General features: G+C 35.4%; 1 protein-coding gene across 2 annotated transcripts in view; it reads right to left on the reverse strand.

The window, feature by feature from the left end:
• Pde8 (phosphodiesterase 8) overlaps nt 1-12,248 on the reverse strand; it is a 286,786-nt gene extending 274,538 nt beyond the window's left edge. For both annotated transcript variants that reach the window (XM_073086216.1, XM_073086215.1), the window contains exon 1: nt 12,188-12,248. The gene's annotated coding sequence lies outside the window, so the exon portion shown is untranslated. The remainder of the gene's footprint in view (nt 1-12,187) is intronic.
• Nucleotides 12,249-25,920: the final 13,672 nt, after the last annotated feature.

Raw genomic sequence — 25,920 nt, forward strand, 5'->3', positions numbered from 1 at the left:
GAAAAAATATGTCTACTAGTCGATTTTTATCTTGGATCTAAGTTTGTGGAATCGTCTGTGTGTAGCGATGGACTTGTGACGTCAAACCCATGGGAATTCGTATGAGACGCCGGTTATATCACAGCGGGGCAATCTCAACATTTATAAATGCAATCTGCATCTATATATTCAGACATGTAACGTGTCAGGCACGTGCAGTGACAGACAAAATATTATAATTCTGCGCAATGTGTATTTATAAACGTATTTATATCTTCCGTAACACAAACGCGCTACTTGTGCGGTGCCTATGAACATATTATAATATATAGAAAAATATGATTCTGACTGATAAGACACATTATGTATAGATATAAATTGAGTCTTATACCATTAAGCTGTATACCCCAAATACCTATCCTTCATTCTAGAATGTGTTCACGAGAATACGAAAGTTCATTTTAATCATAATCATAATCTTTATTTGCTAAATAAGGTACAATAGGTGTTTAGACAAAGTATAGAATCCTCTTATTTTGCCTTTAAGGCGTGCAAATATATAGTCAAGTATGACAAAAATATTTTATAATATTAAGTAACAAATTAGTATACACCGAATTAACTATTACCTATCTATTCACGCATAAATGTGAAACATAATTTTATGTTCATATATATTCCAAATTACATTTACAAGATTCTCTAAGTCAGGTCAATTACATAATTTATACATGTCATTTAATAAATTCATATTCAAAAACAAATTCATTTAGATTACATTATTTATTGAAACAAGACACGTACGACAGTTGGTGCCTACTATTGACTTTTCTATGAATTACCCTTATTTGTTCAGGAAGCGATTGACAGACCGCGTGGAAAAGTTTCACGTTTCCGGCCATCATGGAAAAGTTTCTAATGATTCACTGTCACGTTTTTGCAACACAAACAAAATTCAACTGTGTTTTTAAGCTATTGCATAGCTTTTATCGCGGGCTTTGAGCGCGGCGACCGAATCGAGAAATTCCGTAACGAAAATAAGTAACACCTTTCAACAAATCGGTTGCCTGGAGACTTGATATCCAACTATCAAGTCTCCAGGCAACCGAGTTGTTGATTGTCAATAGAAAAATATGGATATAATTGAATAAAGTATTATTTTACATTCCTTATTATTTTATTTGATATTGGCGACGAGGTGTCGAATGAACTAAAACACAATAAGGAAATACGAGCCACATTACGTGGGTTAATGAAACGAACCGAAAATTACATTTCGGGAATAGAAAAAATTGACATTGAAGAAATAAATATACGACTGAATTCTTTACAAGAAAATTTGAACAAATTCTACGCGATTCAAGAAAAAATTGAATGGCTTACAGAAGAAGAAAATTTAGAAGAGGAAATAAAATACAGGTACGAATTTGAAGAAATATATACAAAGCTAAAATTTAAATTTTTGAATGTACAAAAAGAAAATAATCGGCTAATACCTGAATGTTCTTTTATATCAGCAAGAGCGGAAGTTTATTTGATAAACTGTTAACTGTCAAGGCACGCTTGAGACGTACACCTAATACAAAAGAGTTATCACCTTATCAGTTAATGTTCGGCAGAGAGGTAAGAACCTATATGCATGCCTTATTTAAGAAATCCGCCCCACTATCCAAATTACATTACAATGCACCGCCAACGCAGGAGTTCGGACAAGGTGATAAGGTACAAGTCCGCAGTTACACCAACCCAAGAGTTAAATGGGAGTTCGGAGTCGTCATCCGAAGATTAGGTAGACTCCATTATGAAGTCAGAACTGAAAATGGCATACTGGTGCGCCGTCACCTTGACCAAATGCTGCCGGCGCCCCTGGTGGTGTAAGTGAAAATAGCGGTGGAGGACTGTTGGATATCAAGTCTCCAGGCAACCGAGTTGTTGACTGTCAATAGAAAAATATGGATATAATTGAATAAAGTATTATTTTACATTCCTTATTATTTTATTTGATAACCTTAATTCGTCAACTTGAACACAGATGGCAGTAATACACATTTTTTTATAATCCGTGCAGAAATCTTAAAATTGCGTGAAGTATATTTTATATTCCCATTATAAAATTCAAAATTATATTACCATATTATCCAAATAATATGTTTTATCAACATAAGCTATGTTGAATTCTGGATTGATAAAATAACGTAAAAGAGTGTTTGTTATTTTTAAACGTACAATTACAACTGACAGACTTGACAGCACAAAATCAAAACGCCATTATGATTTATGGTACAAATAATTTGTGTACAAAGTGTTTTAAATATGAATAAACAAAGTGCATTTATTAATGAAAAATGCGATGTACCTGTAACATTCGGCCAAATGTCACAGGCACATCGCATTGATCCATTTATATTGCTGGTTGTTAATACTTTATGTCACTTATTAAATACTTTTCTATTTTATATTTTAGAATGTTCAGTCTTGCTTGGAGTTATGAAATGTCAGCTGATATTTGCAATGTCTTATATAATGGAGATATGATAAAATAGTGGATAAAGATGTATTAATGTAAATATTGATGATTATGGAAGAATATATTGTATTTCTGGAATTCCTTCTGAGCGTTTTCATAGCATAAAAAATGCTATGCAATAGCTTTACCGCGGCAGTCTCCGAGTGCCACACGTATTTATTTATTTATACTTAAGTACCTATCTCTGGATGTAGAAAAAATGAGTCAGTTCTACTATAAAGGAAATGGTAAATGCTACTGCCATGAATCCAAATAGTACTGAAATCTTATATGAGCTCGGCTACAGGTGTGTAGCTACCCCTGCCTGGCCTAGTACTACCCCCGAGTACTACCCCCGGATTAGTTAGAATGCATAAGTAGCCCTGATGCACCCTTTCAACCAGAACACAACGATTAAGGTTATAAAGCAGTACAGTACCCTTACCATGAGTTTTACGTTTTGACAAATATGACTGTTTTGGTATTTGTTTACGTATTTGCCCATACCATTTCCAATCAGCGCCCCTAGCGGATTGTATCAGAACTTGGAAATTGTATGGGCCAATACGTAAACAAATACCAAAACAGTCATATTTATCGAAACGTAAAAACTCATGGTAAGATATAGGTGTTATATACAGGTGTGATAATGATGCCTCTGGATTAAACCACTAAGGGAATAAATACCCTTGCTACCTTTGAAATTATCAATCCTGGTCAATGATCAAATAGGCATAGCCAACGAGTGACTAAGGGATAATGTTATTTGTTTAGGAAAGACCTACTTTCAGCAATGGAATCTTGGTTGAAAGATAAAAGTACCTCAGACCGAGCCTAAACATTTACACAAGATATTTCTACTTTTTCGATGTCTTATTCACAAGGCGTTAACTTTGTTTAGTCTTCGCACTATATTTATAAACAAACCTTCATAGAACTGTATGTAAATGTCTGTCAATTTTTTTTTGCATTCACTATAAAAATGATGATAACATTATTCGGGCTCTATTTATTCTAAGGCCTCTAACACATGAACGACAGTGAGGTAACATAGAAGCGATCTTAGACAGTTGCCGATTGTAGCCGGCTGTCGTCAACTAAAGTCGGTTGTCGTTGACGACATACAGCGAATGACCTTAGTGTAATGATTTCATAAAATTTGTAATATTTTTCTGTTATATTTTACAACGCTAGATGAATTAATATTTCTATTGAGTTGATAACTTGATTCATACATTTAATCATAATGTTAATTGTAATGTGGGTAGTTTTAAAAAGTTTTTCTTTACGCAGATAATATGATAGGCTCTCAAAAAGGATCATTAGAAACTTTGCCACGAAGCGAGAAGGTTCTCGGGTGATAGTTATACTCCAAATTATCTTACAGTAAGTTCGAAATAAGTGAAAGTGTAGTGTAAATTGTAAGTGTGTTGAAATATAGAATATTATTTTAACTGAAGTGTTTAATTACTCTACTGTAGTCATTGACATAAATTGTCGCTTATATGTTAACTATCTTTTTTTTAAATAATATAGGAGTAGCAGACGAGCATGCAGTCCACCTGGTGGTAAGTGGCTACTGCCGCCCATGGACATCTGTGATGAACCCCAGTTAGGATTAGATATTCCTACTTGAGGTCGGCCACAGATGCGCCGCTACCCCTGAGGACTAAGCTGGAACGCCTCGGAAAAGTCTGTCTCCCTTACATTGCTGTTATTAGGTAGAAATAGGTGTGGTGGTGGTGCCACCGGAGTCGGACCACAAAGAGTTCTACCACCTTCGAGATCTATCTGTCGCACGTGCGTTAGCTCCCTAAATAGTACTGCTATCATAGGATCACAATGATAAATAAGAAAACATACTCATTTGTTACTTTACAGAATTAAATGACACAATTAGATGAATAAAAAAGGCTGTCACAATACGGGTCCGAGCAGAAATGCTCCTTTTAGTATCACCTATCAACAATTAGTTGCTCTTCAGAAGTTACATAGAAATCAAATGCCACATACCGCCGGTATAGCTACTTTTGGACGGTCGATACAGTAACTAAACACCAAATAACACGGTGCTGCATTAATGCTGATAAAATGCGTTTCGATACTGCGATCGAGAGCCGCCAATCAACAAAACGTGAACCAGCGGAGATGCAATCGCCAAAACGCGAATTACCGATTCTTAAAATAGCATGTCTCGGTCAGTAATATCTTTAAAATACTCAACGCACATAATGAGACAAGTACTTATGCTCGAACATGCTTCGTCTACACGTCACATCTCAATTGTCTAATTACTAACCGCTGCAATAAATAACGAACTTGAAATTGTTGTGACACAAATATAATGTGTCCGTACATACATCTTTACAGAAATTACTATTTTTTTTATCTCCAACATGTTTAATTCAAAGATGTTTTATTTCTGCCTTTATAAATCACTAGCTCACCCGGCAAACTTTGTGCCGCCTCAAAATCTATTTATCAAATATATTCATATAAAATATAGCCTATGTTACTCGTGGATAATGTAGCTTTCGAATGGTGAAAAAATTATTAAAATCGGTCCAGTAGTTTTTGAGCCTATTCATTACAATCAAACAAACAAACAAAATTTTCCTCTTTATAATTAGTATTAGTATAGATAAATATCCCAGGTATTTGTCTGGGTGCATACTGCATGATATACCATCAAGCAAGCATCTGTGGGCACTTGCATATTATTATCAGTTAATATTTTTTTTTATTTTACTCCCGGATTGGAATATCTTCCGATCCGAGAACATCTAGCAACTCCGCGGATCTGTTTTTACTTCATTGATTTTATTTTGTTACTTTTATTATCAATAGCAATATTTATACATATTTTATTAGGAAATTAGATTAATAATAGTGTTTTAAACTGCTAAACGTAGACTTTGTCTCTACTTTCCTTCAAGAATATATTCAATATTTAAGAAATAAGACGCATTTTCAGTTTAATTCTCCCATGGTTCAGTTCATACGATCGTCATAGTTGCTCAACTATTTTAAGACATCAATGGCTGACCCAAGATAATAGAGTTAAGTGCTTGCGTTATCTCCGTTATCAGTGAGATAACGAGGGTGATGGTGGCTTATCTACAATATATTAGACCTCTGTTATGTGTCACCTGCTGAAGAATTTAAATGAGGTTTACACATTGATTGGTACAGAATGTTAAATGAGAAAGCGTTTTTTTACAATATAGGAGAACCTAGCAGACAAGTATGCAGTCCACCTGATAGTACGTGGCTACTACCGCCCTAGACATCTATAATCAACCCCAGATAGGATTAGATATTCCTACCTGAGGTCGGCCACAGATGCGCCGCTACCCCTGAGGACTAAGCTGGAACGCCTCGGAATAGTCTGTCTCCGTTACCACACCCTTCAAAACGGAACACAGCAGCGCCTAACACTGTATTAGGTAGAAATAGGTGTGGCGGTGTAGCCGCCGGAGTGGAACCACAAAGGGTTCTACCACCTTATTATTATAAGATTGAAATAGCAAATTAACATTGTACTGGATATCCACCTGATAATAAGTATTCACTACCGCCCTAGGACATCAAAAAGTTCTACCTGAAGACAATTACAGATGCATTGCCACTATTGAAAAGTATTCGTCTGTATTATATAAAAAAGTGTAAATCAGCTGATCAATCCTGTTTCTAACGAAATTAAAAACAACTATTTACGGCTGATGCGATGGTACCCTCCTCTCTTCCTACTACTCCTCTTGTCTTTATATATGTAACAATTAAACAATTCAAAAAATATAAAAATGATTATCTACACTAATATAATAAAGAGGAAAACTTTGTTTGTTTGTTTGGTTGTAATGAATAGTCAAAAACTACTGGACCAATTTTAAAAATTCTTTCACCATTCGAAAGCTACATTATCAACGAGTAACATAGGCTATATTTTATATGAAATATATTTGATAAATAGATTTTGAGGCGGTACAAAGTTTGCCGGGTCAGCTAGTATTAGAATAAAGAGCGATTATACTAATATCCATAAAAAAATCAATAAAAAGGTCTAGACCTCAAATAATAATATACGTAATTCGATACAAAACGAACTATCAATGGACATAGCAATCAAACTCTATATCGATAAGAAGAGTTGAACCACACTCGCTCGTTTAATGACTTTAAAGTTATAATCAAACTACACGAGATCTGTGCACTTCATATGTAGATATGTAGATATATGCATACTACATATGTAGATATCTACACGTAATTGAGCCACGTACGTTTCCCATTGGGACTTATACTTGTTACAGTAGCGATCTGGTTGCAACATCCAGGAGGAACTATTTAATACTTTGTATACATTTTCATAACTGATTTTTCAACGGTGAAAACAAACTTCGTTAGGAAACCTACACGCCACAAGATTCTTTAAAAAAGTTTACAAAAGTAGGAATGAGACGTCTACCAATTTGCACTTAGCCATCGCGGTGGACTATGGCCTAGACTTCTCTCATTCTCAGAGGAGCCCTGTGCCATTGAACAACGGATTCACGTCGACATTATACTGGAAGACACTGAGCTACTACATCTTTCACAATTCCCACATATGCTGCTAAACAGCCGCCACAAAATTTCTCAATATAATTTACCCTTAACCCTTTTACTAGTAGAGTTAAACTGCGACATCTTCATCTCTGCCACCATAATCTTCAACCCAATTATTGGAAATCAACGTCACACCCTTACATAACTTAACAAAAAATATATTTCACCATTTTCCTCTTTTGTAACATGAATCACTTATTCAAATTATTCTGAAAATCCAGCAGCAGTCGACAAGGTCGTTAGCTTAGGATGTAATAGATATATTTATAAGATATTATGTTTGTACAAGAATTAGCAGCTCCATTAACTGCTCGATCTAGCATAATGGAAATTTATTCCTGTATCAATGAAATTACACACTTAAATATAAAATATACGTAAAATATATGCAAGTCTTACAAATGACAAACCGATAACGAGAATCAATTTGTAACGGCCTAACAAATAAGACAAATGCAACCTAAATTAACCCATCTATCATGAACTATCTATCATGCTCTATCATGAACTAGTCAAAAGAAGGGAATAGCAAAACCTTTGTAGGCTTGTATCTAAAAATATCTAAAATTTAATTATCTAATATCTACGAGTATTTAATTATCTAATATCTGTATCTAAGTTCTCAAAAAGTGCGAACTCGAATAAAACGGGCTGCTTGATAAAGTCAGGACTAAGCTATTTTCAGGAAAATTTAACAGTGGGAAAATAATGATGAAAATGGCCTTTGTATTATTAATTCAGTAAAATATAATATTCTTGTACTTATCAGAGTAAAAAAACCCTAGAACCTTTTCTACTACTTCATTTACCTATTGTGTCCTAGCTATTCCTAATTTCAATAAATTTGAATTTGCAAAGATAAGTATGTATGTAATAATGTATAAGTCACCATATGTTTATACTGTATAAATATAATTTTACCGTAGACAAAGTAACTAATCAGACTCCTAGTAACCGACACACACTCTGGTACAGCATGAGTTAAATCTAAATTCGCTAACTCACGACACTCACTTTCTGGTGTAGGTACTTGTAGCATGAGTTAAACAGATCCCATCTAATCGCTAGCTCACAAACATGATGTGTTTATTCGAGCAAATCAGCGTACAGGTACCCTGAACACATTTCAATACAACCAGCGTGCAATGCTACTGAATACCACACTGTATACCGCAACAAGATCACTACCTACTAAGTATATTAGAGTTCCTTACTCAAAGGGTAAAACGGGACCCTCTACTGTCTGCCTGTAAGGACTCCATCTTGTAAACCGAAATAAAATTCTCAATTTACATTCTTAGTGATAAATACTAATAAAGTTATAAATAAAAGGAGTCTCCGTACAAGAAGGTATGTTTTGTCGTGTTAAGGCTATTTAATCTTAATAGGTATATATTCAAACTTTTACAATACATTTACTGCTATAGCTGTTATGACAACAAAATTAAGAAATACAAAAAATAAAATTAGGTCGTACGTAATACTGAACCTTTCGTGTGCGAGTTCGACTCGAGCCTGACCAATTATTTTCGTTACTTATTCATGTACCTAAGTGTCATGGATTAAAACAATAGATGGACAAACATGGATTATGAAACAAATCAGTTAAAAATCTCTACGAAAACATATAACATGAGGTTATTTAAGGTTAATAAAGTGCCACTGTCCAGTATATCTTCTCTCGGTAAAAATATTTACAGATTAAGTGGCTTAAAATTATCTCGATAATAAACGTTCTTTACGAGGTATCTCTCCTATAATAAACGAGGTAGCTTTAAAGGTGATAGAACCAATCTGGACTCAATTCCGAAGGCACGAAAACCACTCCGAGGTATCTCTGCCTTACGACAGTGTTAATTGATTCTGTTTTCTGAAAATAGCCTTTTATAATGAATTGCTATCACAGCAGTGATAGCATAATGGTTAAAAAACTCGGCCTCTCTATCGAGGGGTCCGAGGTTCGAATCCTAGGCACGCACCTCTGATTTTTCAGATATATGTGCGTATTAGAAATTAATTATCACTTGCTTAAACGGTGAAGGTGGAAGGAGGATCGTGACGAAGCCTGCATACCTGAGAGATTGATAAAGAAAATCTCAAAGGTATGTGAAGTCTACGGTCCTTCTCATTCTGAGAGGAGACCCGTGCCCAGCAGTGGGATAATAATGGGTTGATGATGATGAATGAATTACTAACCAACAGGCATGCAGTCCTCTTGACGTGAGAGAATACTGCCGCCCATGAATATCTGTAATCAACTCCAGATAGGATTTTTGTATTGTGAATTCGGCAATAAATGCGTAACCATAAAAATTACGTTGGAACGTCTCAACGTTGCTATAAGCTATTATTCCAAGTTAATCCTTTCAGACAGCATAACGGAACAAGATCACATTTTATCCGATGCCGTATGGGACCGATCTAGATGGCGATCTGAGATCGATTAATCGAAGAATCGATGTTTTGGGCCAAAAAAAACGATTTTTTTTATCGAAGACCTTTTTTTTCTTCGCTATCTTCCCCCCTTTTTTAGCTAAAAAGATCAAAGATCGATTTTTAGAGAATCGATTCTTTGGGCCTCGATTTTTTGTAAATCAATTTATTGCATTTCGATTGTAACCGATTCAAGAATCGGTCTTTTTCGGAAAGAATCGCTGGAAAGGCCGATCTTAGGTAGGAGTCTAATCCTAATTTAAGACTGCCGACGCACTGAGAATCAGATGGTAATCCATTTACAGATTTACATTTCTTAAAAAAGTATAAAACATTATTGTTGGCACAACGCCATATGTATTCCGTACGTTCACAATTCACATGCAGATTGCCGACGTGATGCATGAATATTTCTCTCTGATCTCCCAAAACAAACAAATCCGACTAAAACAACCCGACTAAAGTCACACTTATATTAATAACAACTAACTATACAAACAATTTTCGAATTTACGCAACAACAATCAATATTTTTGTAATAAAAATACATTACATTTGTAACCCAAATTAACTCGGAAGGTAATAAAATTATTTTTTCTTGTAAGTGTTATCAAAATCAGTTCAATTTCCCAAATAAGACTGTAAGAGACAAAGATAAAGACTAGGTACTTGCTGAAACCTGGAAATTAGAATTAACTAAAATAAAAGGTTTTAGTTGTAAGTTTTTAAATAAGGTCTCAATTTATAAGTGTGGAAATTAAACCTTTACTTTTTTAGAATCCTAGTCCCAAAGGGTTACTAAGGCTTGCCCTTGTATACATTAATATAATCATGTGCTGGTTTCAGGAAAGACTCCAATCTTTAATAGGCATTGAAAGATGAAACAAATATGTTTGACTGCGGGTACTAGCAACATACTTTTTCTACACGCAGTACTAGCATTTCGGTCGAAGCCTACTATGCCAGATGACCTACATTCCTATCTTAGTCCTCAAGAGTCCTGTTCAAAATGGATGCAAAAAGAGCTCTCTTTCAAAGCTGGCGATGCTTTGGCGACTCCTCTGGTGTTGCAAATGTCCAAAGGCGAAATGTCCAAATCCTTACCTTACCTTACCTTATCGTTAGGTATAAATATAGAAAACAAATGTTGGACTGACCAATTCCTACTTGGTTCAAAAAAATAACCAAAATTTTAAAAACAAAATACGTAACATTTAAAGTAACAAGCCATTGAAGTATGGCTATAGAGAATCAACAGCTCCATAGACCATCCAAGTACACACAACGTATATATAAAACAGGAAATGTGTTCGTCATTCGCTGTCAACATACTAAACTGTCGTCACGACGAAATCATTAGCACCCGACCTCAATCGCTGTTTGCTTTCGACAACACCTTACATGAGCACAAATTGGGACATTCTGATTAGAGGTATATTTTACGGTTTTCATTGTACAAAAAGTTATTAAAAAACGTAAACAATACGCTAACGGTTATTTAACTACCCACACGTCAATGAAACAATTTAAATTACATAAAATACAGTCAGAAATATGTTACTTGTATCTATTAAAGTGCAATGTTGGTACCAGTTTAACTTAAAATAAACATATTTAACAGAAGTATACAAGATCTAGGCCGCAATTATATCCGCAGATATCGTAATTTCAGACACAGTTCGTAGCAAAACAATATTAGATATATTATTCTATATATATACGACGTGTATCGTATTTATATCATCCGAAACGCGACCGTGCTTACCCGGGTCGTGTCTGAAACTACACGTTGAACGTCTGTAGATATTAGCGAGGCCTTAGATATGTATGCTCCTGTCAAATGTTTTATCTCTTGTTGCTATAGGTAACACGTTTTATCTTCAAATCTATCAAACATTCATGCCTATGTTTCAATGTTACAATAATATTAATATTTACCTACCACATAACCTATTCACTTTTATTAATTTCCATTTAAACATTTAAGGATTACTTAAAATAGTATTCAATATAATTAAAAATATTATTAAGAAGAGTACTTATCGTATGTTATTTAAAATGTATAATTAAACGCTTGCCAAAATCTATAAACAAACTGTAAAAGAATAAAATTAATCGTATGTAGGTACACTAAAAACTTAATTAAAAGAATGCAAGTAATTAATTAATTGTATTTATCAAAATTATTAATTAATTAATTTGTACTTTTGTGTGCAATAGTTTGTTTGATTCTATTAAATTTTACGATATTTTATAACAATTGTCTTTATACTACTAAGAGGATTCTTATCCTTATTTTGCAAAATCGTCTTAGTAACTCACTATAACATTTACGATTACATTATTCTAATCTTAAAAGGAAAATTGTTGTTGTTTATCTTTAATAATCATATTAACGTAATTGCAAACACCATTTAAATATAATTGCTGTTACTTAAAACTGTTTGTTTATCAAGAAAATATCTGTTTCTTCTAAATATAAAATGATTCAAAAATAGAACGGATAGAAATAATTTGAAAGTAGGAACGTTTTCTAGATAAACACGTGGGTGTCCTAAATCTTGCTTTTTGATGTCAAATTCGTCAAACATTCTTTACACGCGGTAAATTTTAATAAAACAGTAACTTTACAAAGAAATAAGTAATGTTATTGGAACTTACCTCTCAAATCCGGGCACTCAATAAAAATGCACTCGACAAACATACACAAACACTTAAAAAATAAAATAAAATAATACAGTAAAATGCGATATACTTTAAATATATACTACACGGTCCACTGGAGATAAGATTTACTTCACGGTTTAATAATTAGTTGGTGGGTAAAAAGGGGGGAAAAGTACATTTACCGGCGTTTCGGAACGCGTGTGGACATGAAACGCGACGTGCGCCTCCTCCCGCTGACGCATCGCGACTGACTGAAGTACCCCGCCCGCCCTAGCCGCCGCCGCCCAAGCGAAAAATGTTTGCATAACCACTTTAATACAACCGACTTTTAATACTCTTCATTAATATGCTAATGCTAGTTCATCTCTCTGCTTCCGTGACGATGGGAAAGAAAGTTGCTTGAAAGTTGTGTGATAAGTGATGTTTGGTTAAAAATCTAGATTTTTTTTTTAATTTATTAGACAAAACAAACTGTAACAAAATACAATATTACAGAAATATAATATATATCCAACATTCCTATTTAACATTGCTACCAGCTCCTTTTTCCACAATTTACTGGTTCTTATTAGTGGTCTTACAAAAACAAATTACTTTATTTATTAAACAGAGACTATTTTTATGTTTAAACAATGTACTACAAGTAAGTTTCATATATTCTTAATGAGATTTTTTACAAAGCAAGTTCAAGTCGGTTTACAGTATTGTTAATATCCATAATTTCTTGACGTTCAAGTATGCACTTATACATACCATAAAAATAGGTTATGATTCTCCTTTACTATATTCTATCACATTAATAGTTAAACCGTGTGCATTATTTTATTCGTTAAAAAGTATAACATTATAATATTAAAAAACTTACTTATAAAAAGCAATTAAGTATCATAGATTAGTAAAGATACTTCGCCGCCTTGAAATTGAATGGAGCCACTAACGGCTTATTAGTAAGTTCTTTTTTGAATTCTTGACAAATAAAAACATTTTTAGAGAAAATTTAAGAATAAATAACTAATACTGCGTAATTAACACAATAAATAAATAATGATTTCAATTATTTTAGGGGCATTTTAGCACGGAGACGTGACAAAACTTTTTTACGCAACTATTTCAATTCTCAAAAACGTAGGACTACCATGAGTTTACAAAAGTATTACTCGCTAGCGACTGCGTAAAATAAATGTATGAAAAATTGTACAGCGCCTCTGCTGGTTACTCGTAGAACTAAAATCCGTAGTCACGTAACTCGATACGTAAAAAACCTATCGAAATCAAATCGCTAGCGAATGTCATTATGATCTATTGCCATACAAATTCGGTCCCATGAGTCATTAATTTGACAGACGTTGTCAAGAAATACTGTAACGATAGTAGTTATGTTATTCAATAGCAAAATGACAATAGTTTTCTATTTACCATTTCTATAGTGGCGTTTCTATGCCAACTCATGGTAATGCTACTGGGTACATTTTCTTGATAGGAGTGAGTAATCTTTACTAATCTATGTTAAGTATATTAAAATCCAATTACGCTTCATTTTTTCGCGATATGAAAAATCTGAAGACAAATTTCAATTAATTTAAGTATTATATTGTTTGAGCAGACAAATTACAAAAATGAAAAATTGCCTTATTATCGTAATAACAAGCATAAACAGAATATTTTGTTGTGGCCATCTTTACTCTATCTTTACATTGCAAAAGCTTGATTCTAGGTTAGGACCTAGAGTTTGATAGCGTCTATGTAGAGGCCAATCAATTAAAGTGTGTTGACGTTGAAACTTTGTCCAAGCGCTCCCAGCTTTGTGGCACTCGTACATCAAAATGAGATTGGAATAATGCAATGTTGTATTATAAAGTACGTTGCGTTTGCATAAATATATAAGACATTTCGTCTTAAATTATTGAATTATATTAAAGGGTTTTCAAATTAAATAAACTTGTTGAGTTGCTCTGCAAGCAAAGAGTTTTAGGAGAGTTTTATAACAAGGATAACTCCATCTCTTTAACACTATATACTTCAAGGGATTTTGGACGGATATCAAATTAAAAGTACTCGTAAATATAATTTTGTTAATTATATCCCACTTCTGATTTGTAAAAATAAAACTATTTCTTCAACACATTTACAACTTTTATTATGCCCGCTACATTATACAATTCAAATTATTTCAAATAAATTTATTTTTTTATTCAAGTTATTTTATTATACAATTCAAGTGTCAAGAAGCGTTATTTTTCTTTTTTTATACTAACTCATAAAATAGTACAGTAGCCAGCCAGTAATTTTGTAATTATAAAAATAACACATCACGAAAATAACACAAAATAATTTAAAAAGTCTTCTAACAATTTACATATAGTTTTACAAATTAGAATATTATTTTCGTGAAGCTATTTCTAGATAAAGATCAGTTTCCTTGTAACCTCTATCAGAATTATGCAAGCGCACTGCAATCCTACGCAGATCGCATTAATTAGCTTTTAATCGATGTCAACGACGTGAACTGAATTATGAATAGCTAAATTATATGAAGTAGGCACTAATTCTTGTACTTATAGACATTATTAAGGGTAAGGGCCTTAAGGGTAGGGTAGGGTAGGTATCATTGTCCCTGTAGATCCGGGACCAGAATGGGGCTACGGTATCCCCTGCCTGTCGTAAGAGGCAACTAAAAGGGGGCTTCCGGGGTTGCGGACGGCAAGAGTGGGAGCTCGAACCGCCTGGCCAGCAACCCCGGGATGGACGGCGGTATGTGTGGTCGCATACCGTCGTGAACACCAGATGGTGTGGTGAGTTTCAAGCTCACCTGGGCGGAGCACGACGGGGCAACGCGCCAAGTGGACTCCGGTTGCGTTCCGTTGGAGATCCTGGAGTCCTCTACGCAGCGCCGAGGACGGCCACCGGGGGGGTTTTAGTGCGGTAAGAATCCCACATAACCCCGTGCCGCTCCCACGGCATAGGGTACCTTTTGAAGGTTTCCCCCTCGTCAACAAAAAAAAAAAAGGGTAGGTATCATAGGGTATTAAGGGTAAGGGTATTTCTGAGTCCGAATCTTAACCGGAATGGAAAGAGTTTAGACGAACACAGTTGGTAATTACTAATTGAGTTTAGGAAGAGTGCACAAAATTACAACTTTTTTAATTAAAAGTTCAGAAAAACAACATATTTTTATATTTCTTCTAGATTCCTGTATAGTATCGTATGATTCTAATGTAGAATACGGAATAGGATTATAGACACCATTCTACATTTCTATTCCGTATTCTTCATAAAAACAATCTTAGGGTTGATGGTTGGTAAGGGAGAGAATAGAGACGCTTACATGAGGTATTCCAATTTACTTAGGACTAGTGATGGGTTGAAGTAGCTAAATGTACTAGGTAAATTTAGGTAAGGTTTTAATTAAAATACTTGATCCAAATACCTGTTGCACCTAGTCTCATTATTTGGTCACAAAGTATAATACAATAAAATCTGGTCACTAAATACCTAGTCCAAGACTAAGTACATATGTACTAGTAGTGTAGTAGTCCAAGACCAAGTACCTAGTGTACTTAGTCTTGGACTAGGAAGCTAGTTCGTTTTTTTTTAGGAAACAGCATTTAGCAAACAGATAGTTTGATCCGACAGTTACTAGGTGTAACTGGGCACAAGTACCGCTGCCCGTAGTGGATACAAGATGAGACTAGGTGGATCGAGTATTTTAAAAGTTGTAATAGGTGCTACCTAGTACGGTAAAATACCTAGTCCCTGAACCTGTTCCAGTATATACGCCTCACCTCTACTTAGCACTAGCAGCACATCTGTTTCGACCTCGGTTGAGACTCCAATCCGATCTGGTTGAGTTTACAAATGAGTGGCCTCTCATAAGTTGGACTGCATGGTCGTTTTCTAATATTATATATTTATTTTAAATATTACTCTTCATCAATATTGGATCTCAACAGAGAAGAAAAAATGCTTCTACTCGTACGTCCTGACAGAAGCTCAAAATGTACGGAAAGAATTTTATTATGAGCCCTATTTGACTTACCTAGATCATAAAATTTTCCAATTGTATGACATGTCATTTTATAGATGTAGATACCAGAGATTTTATGCCCCAGGAAAGTGTTTCTCAAAGTGAGCGATGCGCTATGTATCCTAGAAGCTATGAAAGGTGCAGAAAAATCCATAAAGATGTTTAGAATACGATAGCTTATTTATTACTCCAATGAACCAAATTTTTCTTCATCTTATTTCGGAAGCCACACAATACTTAATTTTAAAAGTTAGACGCTAGGTAAAATATATTTAAGAACCTCTGCCCTAGAATCTAGCCTATTTATTACCCGTCGTAGAAGTATTGGCACATACGATATGGCTTTATAGCCTTAGATATGTGGAAAGAGCTTCCTATAAGAGGACGCCTTATCTAGTACAGCAATAGCTTAGTGGTTCGAACTCGGCTTTTCGATCGGAGGCCGAGGTTCAAATCCCAGACATGTAGGTACCTGATATTTCAAAGACATGTGCGGCACCTCTGTTTCGAAGTTTTTTTTTTATATAATGTAGGAGTAGCAGACGAGCATACAGTTCACCTGATGGAAAGTGGCTATGCCGCCCATGGACATGTGTAACATCTGGACATCTGTATGTCTCCCTTACCATAAGCTTGAAACCAGAACACAGCAGCGCTTAACACTGCTGTTATAAGGCAGAAAAAGGTGTGGCGGTGGTGCCGCCGGAGACGAACCACAAAGGGTTCTACCACTTTCAAAACACACACAAGTATTAGAAATTAACTATCAATTATTCGGTCTGTGAGAATATATCGTAAAACTACACCTGAGGTCCTAAAACCTGACATAAACGAAAAATAATAAGAAATACGTTCACTGCGGTGAAAATCTTTGTGATATGCAGAACACCTCGGATACATACCTTTACCCTTCAACAGAAACACAGCAGGACTTAAGAATATATATTTGACAGAAATAGGTGTGGTGGTGGTGCCTTGTCTACGGTTCTACCACCTTCAAAATAACACATAGTTTACCATTTACACTAATAAAAAATCTTCATAAAACATAATAAGCGATCATGTTTTACGAAGAATATTTTTACGACAACAATATTAACATTATTAAATTAAAAATACAGACTAATATAATATAAACGTTGTTCATGCCTATAAATGGGACTCATACGAACCTTATATTATTAATACTATAGTGTACTTCTAAGTACTATATAATGTATTGTGTGTGTTGCTGTTGGCATGTAAATAAATAAATAAATTATTAATGCACTTTCAAATACCACTAAACAAAGTCTATACATTGTTAACCTTTATAAACAGTATAAATTATTAAGATATGTGTACTTATGAAAGCTTCATATGAACACTAATTAAGCTGTCATGTAGTAGGATAGCAACCAGACTGCAGAGGACGCCTTAATTACAATGAATATGAGATTCTAATTGCTGGTTCTACTTTGTACGTATTCGCAGGAATTGGATATCAAAATTACATCTCGTACCGCGGTCTGATTTGAAATTATACTTCTTTTGGAATTTTAGAAAAAAATACAGATTTTTAGAAACAAACAAATCGACGCTATAAAGTTGGCTGCTTAATATTGCAAGGTATGCAGAAAACAAAATTAAGGTATGATATCTATACCAGACGATATAGTATAGGAAACATGTGTTTGCATCGTATCGTATGTCGTATCGTAACGTCGTGTCGTGTCATGCTGTAAACTACAGCTTATCAGGCAGATACACCTATTATTAGGCAAAAGTGGCTACCTACCGCTCATGATAAACTCCACTCTACCTAATTACAAGAATTAGGATTCTTATCAAGAAGCTTAAAAAATAATTAAACTTAAAACGTAATCCTACATTTTATTCTAAAAAAAAAACGATTTCTATTACTTACTGGTATTTCTGAAAATGTAGCTTTAAATACTAATTAATACCTACAAAAGTACTTTCAATCAACTTCATAGATAAATACTTAAAGGAGTATCTACCAAGAGCTCGACTATCAAGAGTCTAATGGTTTAAATAAACGGTTAAGTGCAGATCGGAGTCGCTTTTCTCGGTAATGCGATCCCACCGCAAAGCTATTCTTACAGCATCTTTCGTACTATATTCTACTTTATTTTGTACTCTAAGTGCCTGTCAGAGAGCGTCTTTCAACAACAGATATGCGAGGAGGATAAGCTGTGGATATGTGTCAAATCGACCAATAGGATTGATTTTCATTGCTTAGGTTAACTTAGCTCTGGGGTCTACCACCATCTTTTAAAAACCATCATAGTTCAGGAAAGTTTTATTTTCTCCTTAAAACAGTAAAATATTCCATCATACACAGTTCAACTTTAAACCCTTATTAATTTTTCGCTCATCCATTGTATAAAACCAACTGAAATTGTTATATTTTACTTAAAAAGTTACATTTCCTGCAAAAAAAAGTAAAAGTATGAAATCAAACTCATCTTGAAGGTCTTGAAGTCATGTAATAATATAGTCACATAAACGGTACAGAGTAACGATATAACAATTATACGTAAGTAAGTTCACACTAGTGATTAGAAGTATTATAACTACACAAGTATCTCCGTTATTCGACTGCTCTTGCTGAAGTCTCCGACCAGAATGTCGCTCTCTGTTAATTCGAGCGCCGCCAAGGTGTCGTCCCCACTTCACCTACCCGCATCTGTTTTTAAACTGTAGTATCAAATGAGTCACTTATTACTTTAATGTAACCTTATAAAAATGTGATATCGTTAATATCCAAGCTTCTTATTAACGACGATAACATTCGGCCGTCCTGCTCACACGTTCGTCCTCGATCGTGTATGGTCTGATGCAAGAGCTGCAAAAGAAAACCAGTTGTTTAATGCCTAAGTCCAGAAGAGTTACACATTTTCTTGTAATACCGACTCGCACGTAAGAGGCCCGAACTGTTTATCAAAAACATGGCTTAAACTCTACGCATTTTCTTGCAATACCGACTCGCATGTAAAAAGCCCGAACTGTTGATCCGAACCAAGGCTTAAACTAGGTGATGTTCATATAGAATCACACTAGTTGTGTATTACCTAGGTTATAAATCTGCCCCAACAGTGTTCACCACGGATTTCTGTTGCAGGCATAGTTCATAAGGACTCTTTACATAAATGTCATATGCGCGACAGGTATTGAAGCGAATGCATTAGACCATTGTTAAATAATAAAACACACGGTTATAACTAGGTGATGTTCATATAGGATCACTCTAGTCATGTATCACCGCAGTTTTTATACCTTGTTTACGATAACATTCGGCCAGTGCTCAACTCAAATTTACTCTAAAAATGCAATATTCACTCAATGTAATACATCCACCCAACATACATACATACATACACCCAACCATATGCATCACCAAGAGACACCCGCGAACATTACACTGCTCGAGGCATCTGCACTAATCCATCTTAACTACAGATAAATAAAAATCAAACTAAAAAAGTTTCCTACACCTACAGTAATGACAACATCTAGCTGCCCACTTTACTTATGTCTGGATTCTAAGTCCAATAGTTAAATCTCCAACAACTATTGATTCGATAAAGTTACGCATCAGAATAACGACGTTAATCTTATTAGTCCATTTCGGAATGCTCAACAACCTGTTCAATAACTGTTATACTGATAGATAGATAGATCTATAGTTGGCCACTAAATGAAACTGTGCGACTCAAAATACTATTATAAAATTATTTTATTACTACTTAGTACTTCTTTTAATTATTACAATGTTATTTTATACAAATAGTTGCCTTTCCAATGTACGTCTTTTATCAACTGATGAAGCAGTATCAAAATAATAATATATCGTGAATATTTGAAATGAATGATATCAAAGTTAAAGACTAAATAATGGTAAACAAACCATGAATTTCACATGTCTAAATAGAATAGTACTTTACGCTAAGATACAATAATACAGTCCACTTGTCTATTGAAGTTAGTTGCAAATAAAGTTTCGAAGTGAATGCACGTTTGTTTTGCTTAAAATATTCCCAGCAAGTGAAAAGTAACCTTAACGCCCTAACATATGGTCCAAATCGAGCCGGACGGAGCGGCAACGCCGGAAGTGACCCGAGCACCGAGAACAATAGGCCGGCTACCTGAACAGAGATAAGAAGCGCTCGGTGACCGGCGATGTGCAAGTTTGAGTGCAACTATAATTACGCGTTATTACATCGAGTTTATGAGTTTTATGGACAATGCGAGTTAATTACGTTTAATTGAGTGAGATACATTAACGGACAGCGTGTCTAATCATAATTCTACAAGTTTAACCAGGACTGAGTGCATATTGTGGTGTTGTTGGGATTATTACGAGTGAGTTAAGATGGCTACCGTTGAGAAACTAATATCATTACAAGAAGATCTATACGGCAATTTGGAGAAAGGTTTAAGAAATTACAAGAAGACAGCTAAAGACAAAATTAAAGTTCCTTATTTACAAACGAGATTAGAGTTATTAGAACAACAGTATAATGAGTTTAAAGATGGCCATAAGGCGATTGTATCGCAGGCTTCAAAAGAGAAAAAAGAAAAATATTTTACGGAGGATATATACGAGACTTTTGAAGAGCTTTATATACAATACAAGACTTCTTTACGTGAAACATTGCAGAACCTTTTGCCGCCTACTACTACGCCTTCTGTGGCCACGTGTGGTGCTAACGAGAATAATTATTGTGATGTTAAATTACCTCGAATAAGTCTACCCAATTTTAGTGGCAAATATGAAGAATGGCAAACATTTCACGACATGTTTTCATCTTTAATCCATAACAACCAGACTATTACAACGGTGCAAAAAATGCATTATTTAAAAGGAAATTTGACAGGTGAAGCACAAAATTTATTAAATAATTTTTCGATTACTGAAAGTAATTATGACGAAGCATGGAGACAATTAGTGCGGCGGTATGATAACAAAAGATACAACTCAAATGCTGTGTTAAGAAACTTATTTTCATTGAAGAAATTACATACAGAGTCAGCGATCGCGATTAAGCACTTATTGGACACTACATCTACCTGTTTGAAGTCTTTGAAGAATATGGGCATTAACACGAGTACTTGGGACGCAATTATTGTGTTTTTAACCGTCACAAAATTAGATGCCGAATCGATGAAACAGTGGGAACACTATATTAACATGCTTACTGATGATATACCCACTTGGGAACAATTATGTGAATATTTAGAACACAGATTCAGATCGTTAGAGATGATAGATACAAGTTCAGTTCGAGCAACACAAGCTGTCAAAAATATATCGAAAACTAAAACGTTTCATACAGCTATTGAGAGCAAGCCGAAGAAAAGTGATGTTGAGTGTTCAATGTGTCATGAGAACCACTATATTTATCACTGTAAAAAATTCATACTTATGACGCCTCAAGATAGACAAGATTTTGTGCAAAACAATAGATTGTGTTTCAATTGCCTTTCACCGACTCATACTGCATTGAAGTGTCGACAGTCATCGAGTTGCAGAAGATGTGGAAGAAGGCATCATACTATGCTACATTTTGAGAGAGTGAGTAAGGAACCCGATCATAATACCAGCAATGTGAGGGAAGCTGCAGCAACAACGTCATCGAGTTTACCTGAGAGACCTATCACATCACGAGGTAACGCACATAATGTAACTACAGCTTTTTCGAGAGAAGCAGAGCTTCACCCTACCAGCGTGTTACTGGCGACAGCTAGAGTTAAGGTATTTAATTCAAATGGTTGTAAGCGAGCTATTAGAGCATTACTTGATCAAGGGTCTCAGGCGTCCTTTGTCACTGAGGCTACTGTACAGTTACTTGGCCTTAGGCGTAAACCAATCAGTGGGTGGGTGTCAGGTCTGGGAGATGGTCGTATGAGAATCAAATACACAGTTTCACTACGCGTGGAGTCACACCATAGCTCTGAGAGATTCATAAATATAACTGCTTATGTTTTAAATTCCCTAACTTCTTTACTTCCAGCTACAAAGCTTAGCGTACCGGAGTGGGCAGAAATTGAAAACCTACCCTTAGCTGATCCAACATATGCAACACCGGATAAAATTGATATGCTGCTGGGTGCCGAGGTTTATGGCCAGATATTGCTAGATGGTATAGTTAAACAATCCGAGGGCAGTTTGATAGCGCAAAACACTATTTTTGGATGGATTTTGTCTGGAAGAGCTACCAGAGGATTGGAAGAGTCCCCCAGAGCATCATTCACTGGTATGCACATTCAAGTAAGGGACGATGATTTATTGAAGAAATTTTGGGAAATGGAGAATGAGCCTAACACTATTCAAAAAGAGATGACAAGGAGTGAGAAGATTTGTGAAGAATTTTTTGATGCAACGACAGAGAGAGATAATGAGGGCAGATTTATTGTGCGATTACCATTTGCAACTGATGATCCAAAGTGTCTGTATGGCAATTCTGAGGAGATAGCTATCAAGAGATTAGAGATTTTAGAAAGAAAACTGGCAAGAGAGCCTAAACTGAGAGAAGAGTACAACAAGGTATTTCAAGAGTATTTGAGTTTGAATCACATGAGACAAGTTTATGAGGATGAGATAGAGAGTACCAAAGCAGTTTATCTTCCTCATCATGCCGTGGTGAGAGAGGATAAAGAGACTACCAAGGTGAGGATTGTGTTTGATGCTTCGAGTAAAGACAATAATAATAGGTCACTGAATGATGAACTTCTAGTTGGTCCCAAGCTACAACAAGATTTGAGACATATTTTGATGAGATGGAGAAATCACAAAATATGCATTGTTGCAGATATAGTTAAAATGTATAGGATGGTTTGTGTAGCGGAGCAAGATACGGATTTCCAAAGAATCGTTTGGAGATTTTCATCTGACAGGACGCAGCCTATAGTACACTACAAGCTACTGAGACTGACTTTTGGCACTGCTTGCGCGCCATACTTGGCAGTTAAGTCCTTACAAAGACTGGCTGAGCTAGAAGAAGCAAAATATCCATTAGCAGCGAGAATAACGAAAAAAGATTTCTACATGGATGATTTGATTACTGGCGCTGATAATGAACATGAAGCAATAGCTATATATAATGAGATGACGGAGTTAATGAAATCGGGAGGATTCGAACTTCAAAAATGGAATAGTAATTGTAACATGGTTCTACAGAAAGTTGGAAAACGTAATGAGCAAGGAGATCCGCCAGAATATATTAAACTTAATGACTGCATTAAGATTCTAGGAGTGAGTTGGAACAGAGAGAGTGATAATTTCCAATATATGGTAAATTTACGTGAATCTAAAGAGCCAATAACTAAAAGACAGGTACTTTCAATTATAGCACAACTCTACGATCCCTTGGGATGGATTGCTCCAGTGGTAGTAGTTGCCAAGGTCCTGATACAAAGATTATGGCAATCAGGACTTGGGTGGGATGACTGTTTAATCGGAGACCTCCTGGATCAATGGCGGACATTTAAGAATGGACTAGCAGATCTCACACAACTACAAATACCGAGATGGTTAAATGTAACAAGTGGTTCTAAGACAGAGCTTCATGTGTTTTCAGATGCTTCAAGGTTAGCCTTTTCCGCGGCAGTGTACGCACGAGTTATAGATGAGACAAACCAAATACATGTGCACTTAGTAACTGCGAAGACCAAAGTTGCTCCCATACAGAAGGAACTTTCAATTCCAAAGCTCGAGTTGTGTGGCGCTGCCTTGGCAGCAAAGCTTATAAGCGAAGTTTCACAGGTGATGGAGATACCCAAGGAGAACCTAAATGGCTGGACAGACTCCACAATTGTTCTGGCTTGGCTCAAAGGTGGGTCTAGCCGTTGGACGACTTTTGTGAGTAATAGAGTATCTACGATATTGAATGTAATGGACTCTGATCAGTGGAGTCATGTATCCACAGAGACAAACCCTGCTGACTGTGCTTCACGAGGGTTACAACCGAACGAGCTGTTAACTCATTCACTGTGGTGGACTGGACCACAATGGCTTGCAGAACCTAACTTAAAGAAGGACAACACTTGTATTGAAGATACGCACGAAGAAGAAAGAATCAAATCTTTAACTGTTGTATCAAACATTGAAGATGAATTTATTTGGACTAAATTTTCATCATTATCAAGAATGCTTATGGTATTATCATATTGCAGAAGAATTTTGAATTTAAAATTGCCAAAACAGAAGAGAATAAAATTACCTAAATATATTACACCAACTGAAAGAAATGACACTTTATTGGCTTGCATAAAACAAGTTCAAGAGCGGGAATTTGACAATGAGATAAAACAGTTAAAGACTCGAGGATGTGTACCAAAAAGGAGTAATCTGCGAACTCTTTGCCCTTTTGTAGACAAACAAGGGATCTTGAGAGTGACGGGACGTATAACACAATGTGACGCAAGTTATGATACAAAACATCCAATAATTATGCCTGCTAAGAATCATCTTACCATGCTGATAATTCTTGATGCTCATCATCGGACATTACATGGAGGTCCACAAGCTATGCTGAACCTTTTAAGAGCAAAATATTGGATACTGCAAGTTAAAGAGAGAGTTAAAAAGGTTTACCGAGAGTGTGTAATTTGTTTACGTTATACAACAAAGAAGACTACTCCGTTCATGGGACTTTTACCTGAAGCTAGACTAAAACCAAGTAAGCCATTTAAGTCTACTGGAGTTGATTACTGTGGTCCAATAAATATACGATTTTCACCAGGAAGAGGAGCTAAATCCTACAAGGGATACATTTGCCTTTTTGTCTGCATGGTCACTCGAGCAGTACACTTAGAAGCAGTGACTGACTTGACCGCTAAAGGATTCATTGCTGCCTTCAGACGTTTTACCGCTCGAAGAGGCCACTGTCAAAATCTTTACAGTGATAATGGCACTAACTTCGTAGGCGCAGATAGAGAGATGAGAGAGATGTTCAACAATGCCAAGTCATCCCTGCCTGGAGAGATTGCTGCATTACTTACCTTGGAGAGTACCAAGTGGCATTTCTTGCCACCCCATTCGCCGAACTTCGGGGGATTATGGGAATCAGGGGTACGTAGTACAAAAACACACTTGCGTAAAGTAGTTGGGAACAATACACTTACCTATGAGGAGTTAGCGACGGTACTGGCGCAGGTGGAGGCTTGCCTAAATTCGCGACCTATAACTTTACTTAGTGACGACCCAAACGACCCTCTCCCCTTGACACCTGGTCACTTCTTGGTAGGTGAACCATTGTTAAATATTGCAGATGATGACTACACTAAATGTAATGTTCAAGGTTTAGACAGATGGCGCTTAACGCAAAAAATTGTAAATGATTTTTGGAATAGATGGTACAAAGAGTATTTAGTAAATTTAAATCAAAGAAATAAATGGAACACAAAATGTACCGAGCCTGAAATTAATGACATTGTAATTTTAAAAGAGGATAACCTTCCTCCGGCTAAGTGGTTTTTAGGCAGGATAATAGAAAAACATACTGGACCTGATAACATAACGAGAATTGTGACAGTTCAATGTAAATCAGGAGTGTTCAAGCGTCCAGTGAATAAATTGTGTATTATTACTAAGTAGTATTATATAATAATACAATATATTCTTAAATTGTAGCATTGTAATAAAATTTATTCTTTGATTGTAACAGATATTGCAAACAACTAATATTGTAGCCTTTAT

The sequence above is a fragment of the Epargyreus clarus genome, unplaced genomic scaffold, assembly GCF_041222505.1.
Source record: "Epargyreus clarus isolate Ecla_fem2 unplaced genomic scaffold, WU_Ecla_fem_2.2 ptg000024l, whole genome shotgun sequence".
Lineage (NCBI taxonomy): Eukaryota > Metazoa > Arthropoda > Insecta > Lepidoptera > Hesperiidae > Epargyreus > Epargyreus clarus.